The sequence below is a fragment of the Lingula anatina genome, chromosome 5 (genome assembly GCF_051362555.1).
Source record: "Lingula anatina isolate TDL-2025a chromosome 5, LinAna3.0, whole genome shotgun sequence".
Classification (NCBI taxonomy): Eukaryota; Metazoa; Brachiopoda; class Lingulata; order Lingulida; family Lingulidae; genus Lingula; species Lingula anatina.
This window is the reverse complement of record NC_141771.1, coordinates 1,761,689-1,768,128: the sequence shown is the minus strand read 5'-3', so window position 1 is coordinate 1,768,128 and position 6,440 is coordinate 1,761,689.

The window sequence follows — 6,440 nt, the reverse complement described above, 5'->3', positions numbered from 1 at the left end:
AGACAAAGCTGCAAACTTGACACTTCTGGCTTTGGCATTCTTTTGCGTTTCTACTTGCGAAATCAGTTGGAATATTATCTGAACCTGCCAGGTGTTGCACAGAAACGTGATATCTACTGGCTAAAGAGAGAAATGTAGACACTCGTGGACTAGCAGAAAACTCTCCTCTGCATAATTTAACATGTGCTTGTACGCAAGGCTTACTGTCAGTTAAAACATGCGTTTGGTGACTTGACTGTATAATATATGGAGCGAAGTGTTTGATCGCAGAAGCTATAGCTAACGCTTCCAGCTCACACGGTATCCAAGTCACCTGATGTTTTCGGAGTTTTGCGCTGAAAAATCCAGATAAACGAAGCTTATCTCCGCGTTTGGCGTACAAAGTTGCAGCAAGACCAGAGTGTCGAGAAGAGGCATCTGTCACAAGCCAAAGCTCATCGTTGATACGAGGAATCATAATAGAACGATGGTTGAGTAGAGCTTTCTTTGAATTTTCGAAGGCAACAACATTCTCCTCCGTCCATGACAGTTTATCCTGGGACTGTTTTCCGGCAGTCATGCTATCTAGGGGAGCAAGTATCGAAGCACAGCCAGGTAGTACGCGTGCGAATGCTTTATAGGCACCAATGAAGGATCTGAGCGCGAAAACTGTCATGGGGCGGTCGCAGTTCGACAATGTAGATATACGGTGAGTGTTGGCAGAGAGAAAACCACTTCTCCAAGTCCATCCGAGGATTGTTGTTTCCCTTGGACAAATCACGGTTTTGGTCGGAGAAAGACGGAGATCACACTTGCTGAGAGCTCGTAGAACCTGTCGGAAATTATCCATCAGTTCTTTTACAGTTTCGCCGCCACAGTAAAGATCGTCGGCGATCTTACAAACGACGCCTTTCATTATAAGATCACCAAGGACACGTGACATCATCTCTTCTAATGCTGTCTCCGACCCGGGCATTCCCATTGCTGAACGTGTGTAGACTCTTACTCCCTTGAAAGGAGTAGCAACTCCACAATATTTCATAGAATTCTTATCCAGTGGAATCTGATAAAAGGCACTGGATAAGTCAGTGGTAATAATGTGTTTCCATCCTCCAATGTTACGTAATGTTGAATTTACGTCAGGTAAAAGAGACGGTTGAGGTTTGCAATATTTTCCAACTTCGTTGAAAGCAGTAACCAAGCGGAACGAACCGTTGCTCTTTTTTACCAGAAATGAAGGGTTCAGATATTCGACATTCACACCCACATCTTCCGGTTTTGCGAAGACGCCAACACTCTCCAGAAAATCAAATTTCTCTTGTAGATCGACAAGTTTGTCTCTGCTATACTGGGGAATCCTGCCCTTCCTCTGGGGCGGTTGAGTAGGACCCATGTTTACCACCGATTTAAAAGGTCCCATAGCACCGTTGTATCCGGGGATTGACGGGTTGAAAACATTGTCGTATGACACAAGTAGTGTCTGAAAATCTTGTTTGTCCCCTGATGTTAACAGAGAATCTGGATCCAACTTTACGGCAGCAGAGTGAAGTACTGGTGACGCAATAGAAATGTTGGCAGGCGAAGTATCCAAAGTGGATGGCTGGAAATCCACCAAGGTTTTTTTTTAAGTTATCTTGGTCACTAACGCTGATTAAAACATTACTTCTCTCGTTGACATACATGTAGGTAATGAAACCATCAAACATCACACTCCATACTGAAGTGTGACAATCCCAGGCTTTCTGTAAGTAATAGAAATATCAATATTAATTTTCTACGACAAACTGCGCATGAGTAGTTTTATAGCCCCGCTCAGCCTGGCCGACTTTCTTAATAGCGCTCGGTTTTAGAATCAAAATCAAAATCAAAGTTGTAACTGCATTTATACGTTTTGTTTTTGCTCTTTATTCACTATATGACAAATTCTTTTGGCGAATCTGGAAAATCTTGGTTAGCAAAGCGTTAATTGCTCCTTATTCAACTTCTGTTTTTTGGTTTGGTGTTGCTGGAAGGGGGAGCTTTAGGGTGGGCTTATAATAATAATAATGATAATAATAATATAAAAGTCAATTCAGGTATTGGTTTTAGAGACAAAAGGTTTAAAGCTATTTTTTTTAATTGGCTGGAGTTGCTGCATGTTTTTCAAGTACATTAATTACAACTAGAAAAGCACTCAGAGAGCGCAGACCTCCGCCAAGGCAGCAAAGTCTTCATCCGATGCCGTTTCACCCCTTAATTTTCGATATTTTTGATTATTGATTGATTATTGATTCGGATCACCACCAAAAACTAATCATCTATTCCTTGGCCCACTTCTGACAGTTCCTGAAAATTTCATCAAAATCGGTTCATAACTTTTTGAGTTATGTTGATGACAGACAGACAGAAAGACAGACAGACAGACAGACAAACAGGGGTGAAAACATAACCTCCTTGCCGGGAGTAACGAGGAGACTATTCCATTCATTAGGAGCAGAAACTTGCACAGTGCATAAGAAAGTCACCATTGTTTTTTTTTTTTTAATCTAACTTAATATACATGGTATCAGTAATTATTGATAAAGTGACCTCAGCGTGTATATTGCATGCATAAAACTACCAATTAAGTAATAACTCAAGGTTTTGGATATGATCCGTGCTGTATCAAGGAGCCAATGTTACCGTTTTTAAAGTGGTGTAGTGCGCTTTTCCCTGGGTGTGCAGATTAAGTTGCGCGCTGAGATAAGTTTACGTGCTCATCTTTACCTTTTACACGCTTTAAATTTCATTCTTTGTATTTTTAGTTAAAAAGTCTAAATAATTAAACAGTTTGCAGAACAACCAAGGCGTGTAAGGCCTACTAGAACCTGAATCGTGGGGATCTAGACTAAATGAATATTAGGAAGAAGAAAAAAAACACTATTGTCGAAGTTTTTCTGGCGGGAAGCAAAATATTTTTCCTCAGCAGCCCGGGAGCCACCGGCTCATATGACGGTTATTTTGGAGAATATTAGATTTGGCCTCGTTTTCAAAACTTGAAGTGGCGGCCGTCCTAAATATGGCGGGAGAAGCAGGCATAGAGACAGGTAAGATGAACAGACGTTTATACGCTGATATGTTGATAATTTTACTAATGCACTTGACAGAACGATAAAGTATGTTCTGAAGCTATATTTTATATACCATAGTAGTGTTTAGGTATCGGTTTCACTGAATCTTCTATCAAGTTACTGCCGTGTTCCAAAATGGCGGCACACAGAACCCAAATGTAAACACGTTCTTTTGAATTGTGCCAAATGCAGATAACAATGATTTTTCTTTATCTGTTCAGTTTTTTTAATAGTTTGACATATGTTTTTGAACAGGTAAAAAATTTAGGTAGGAACCTAACCTGTAACTTATCGATTTTCTACATTTCCGACAGGTAGTATATTTTGCAATGTTCCGAGTAACTACATGGGCAGTCTTGTGTTACATCTTGAATGAATGTCGAAGTTTAATATTGAATTTTTGCATTTTCATGCAATTTTTTGGTGTTTTGAAGTTGACTAGATTAAATGCTTCATGAAATGACAGTGTGTGTGGTTGGGGCGATCACAGTAGAGTGAATGTGGGGGCAGTCTTGCCTCATGTCTTGTATGAATGTCACAATAAAATATTGAGAATTTGCCTTCTTATGCTTTTTTTTTTTGTGCTTTGATGTTTATTAACAGAAATGGCCCGCGAAATGACATGTAGTATACTTGATTCTGTATAGATAGATATATTATGAGAGGGGGATAGGTCACTTTTGAGGATGTAAAAGCCATTTTTTAGATATTCTACATTATCCTTTTCATGCTATTTATTTGCATTTTGATTTAAGTAAGATGAAAAAAAAAACAAAAAAAGTAATATTTTGAAATTTCCATGAAAAAGGATTGAAACTTGTATAAACTGATAGAAAATATTTATCAGTTATTTATTATTATCATGTACAAGAATGCCCAATAAATAATAGGTTCAATATTTTATCTACCTTTTTATACTTTCAGTGACCTAAAGTGTTGACAGTTCAAAGGCTTGTATTATAACAATTAAGATGTCAGTGTTCCACAGCTGAATATACATGTACATTGCCAAGTAGTAAGTAGCTTTTCATATCAATTTATCGGTATGTATCACTTGAACATATTTTTTATTTTATCATAAATTGAATAATATATCATGCCCAAGAGAAAGCTTAGCTAGGACATTTACCCATGTGTTTTCCTTGTGGTCCCTGTCCAAGGTGTGGGAAAGTCTATTTATAGTTGTTGGATGTTGATGTCAGTGAAAAGCAATGTTATCTGCCCTGCATGTGTGTGCATGGGGTGAGTGTGGGGCCACACATGCTTGTAAATTATAGTTGTGAAAGATACAAAATTGAAAACCAACCACAAGCATCTTTTCAAAAATATGAATAACAAATTTTGACTTTTAACATGTTTGCTTCTTTGGCAGGGTACAAATGTACAATATCAATATGGGGGAAAACTTGTTAGTCAAAATAAGTTTTATTACATTTTTACCCCCATTTGTTGACCATTTGCAATACATACGTACATACATACTGTGCATCATAAAATGCCAAGTGCTATAACATTGTGTATATGTTTTCAAATTGTGATAGCCATATCATAGGCAGTTTTTTGTTAGAAGGAACAGTTTAGTTTTGTTTAAAATCTCCCACACACACAACACATGGGTTATAAGTATGTGAGGGGAAAATGTTTCATGAAAAAAAGAACATTATATTAACAAAACTCCTCCTTTGTTTTATAGTGTATTATAGTTGTGAACACTGTAGTTTGTAGACTTCAATATTGATACACTTTAAGAGTACTATTTTAGATAAATGGATTGATACCAGCTTCCCTATTATCAAGATTGTGGTTTATTATTTATGCTGATTTTAGTGTGTGTTGTTGTTGTTGTTGTTGTTGTTGTTGTTGTTGTTGTGTGTGTGTAAAGATATATGCAGGTAAAAATGTTTTTGAATGTTACCTTTTCAAACTTTTTAATGTTTTAATCTAATATTTTTTTAGGCTTGAAGAACATGAAAGGGACCAGGATTAATCATTTTGCCATTCCTTGGCAATTATGACAGAAGCTCAGAAGTTACTTAAACCTTTTAAAACTGAAAACATGCTTTTAAAACTTGGTTACAGTTATTTCTAATGAATAAAATACATTAACAGATTCATGTAATATAATTAAATGTGCAAGTTTTTAAATGAAGTTTGGCTGTGAAATCACCACTATGACACTTACAAAATAAATTCAAATGAAAATATAGACTGGTACAGGACTAACTGGTATCAGTGAAATAAATTGCTGATTCCAGGTAAATTTATGAAATTATATAAATTGTTTATATTGATCCTGTTTTTAAAAGGAGTAGTGTGTCCTGTGGCTATAACTCTATGTTATGATCAAGAAGTGTAAAATATAATTGCCATATCAATGTGTTGCAAAAGTAAAAAATAATTTTTGCCACAAATATACATGTATATTTGCATCAGCTTTAATTCCTGTTGGCTGTCACAATATTGATATTTTTGTTGATGATATTATGTTTTAAATATTATATAGTTGTTCATATGTAAAAAAAAAAACAAATTCAGTTGATAAAAGTCTTGTTTGTTTTGTTTTTATTAGTCTTTCAATAAAAAGAAACTGGCAGCGGGTGGCCTCGTGTAATAGATAAATGCTTATTTACCAAAAAAAAAATGAAATGTTCATTTCCTCCATTCTTCCTGTGCAAGATTCTCTTCTCTATATAGAAAATATTGTGCGGGTGGGGAATTCAAAACGAGGTTAGAATATAACAAGAATGTACTAAGTCAAAACGAGGCTGGCTTACGGTTGTTGCAAGTACGATTTTTTTTACATACACGGGTGTGAATTGATTTGTGCCATTCCTGGATAACGGTAAAGTTCCTTACATGCTTACATTGGCAGAAAGCTGAATAAATTTGCCACAACTTACTGATAATTCGAAGTTGGAACCTGTTCTCTAAGAATGCAAGCATTAGAGGTAAAGTTGAACTCCAGTTACAGCTTTGGTAAAACTTCGATTTCAAATTCACTTTTGAACACAAAATATGGTTTAGATCAACTCGAGGAACATCTCACATCATTTGAAATTTATTTCTAAAGATGACAGTATACATAATAAGACTCTCATACCCTTAGTACTCGAGATATTCTACCGTTTCTGACACCCTATAAATTTCACAAAAATGCACGCAATTCAAATTCTAGAACTTCCGGTTTGGTTAAAAGCCACCTAGCGGCAGACCGGTGGCTCCCGGGCTGCAGGCTACCCGTCTAGCAGGTCTAGGGAGTCAACATCTAGGTCCCAAAATCCGTTCAGGGAATTAGGATATTTTCGTCTTAACTTCACCTTACTGCAAACAGACGTGACTTTAACCGTACACAGAAAACAACTTGTACCAGTA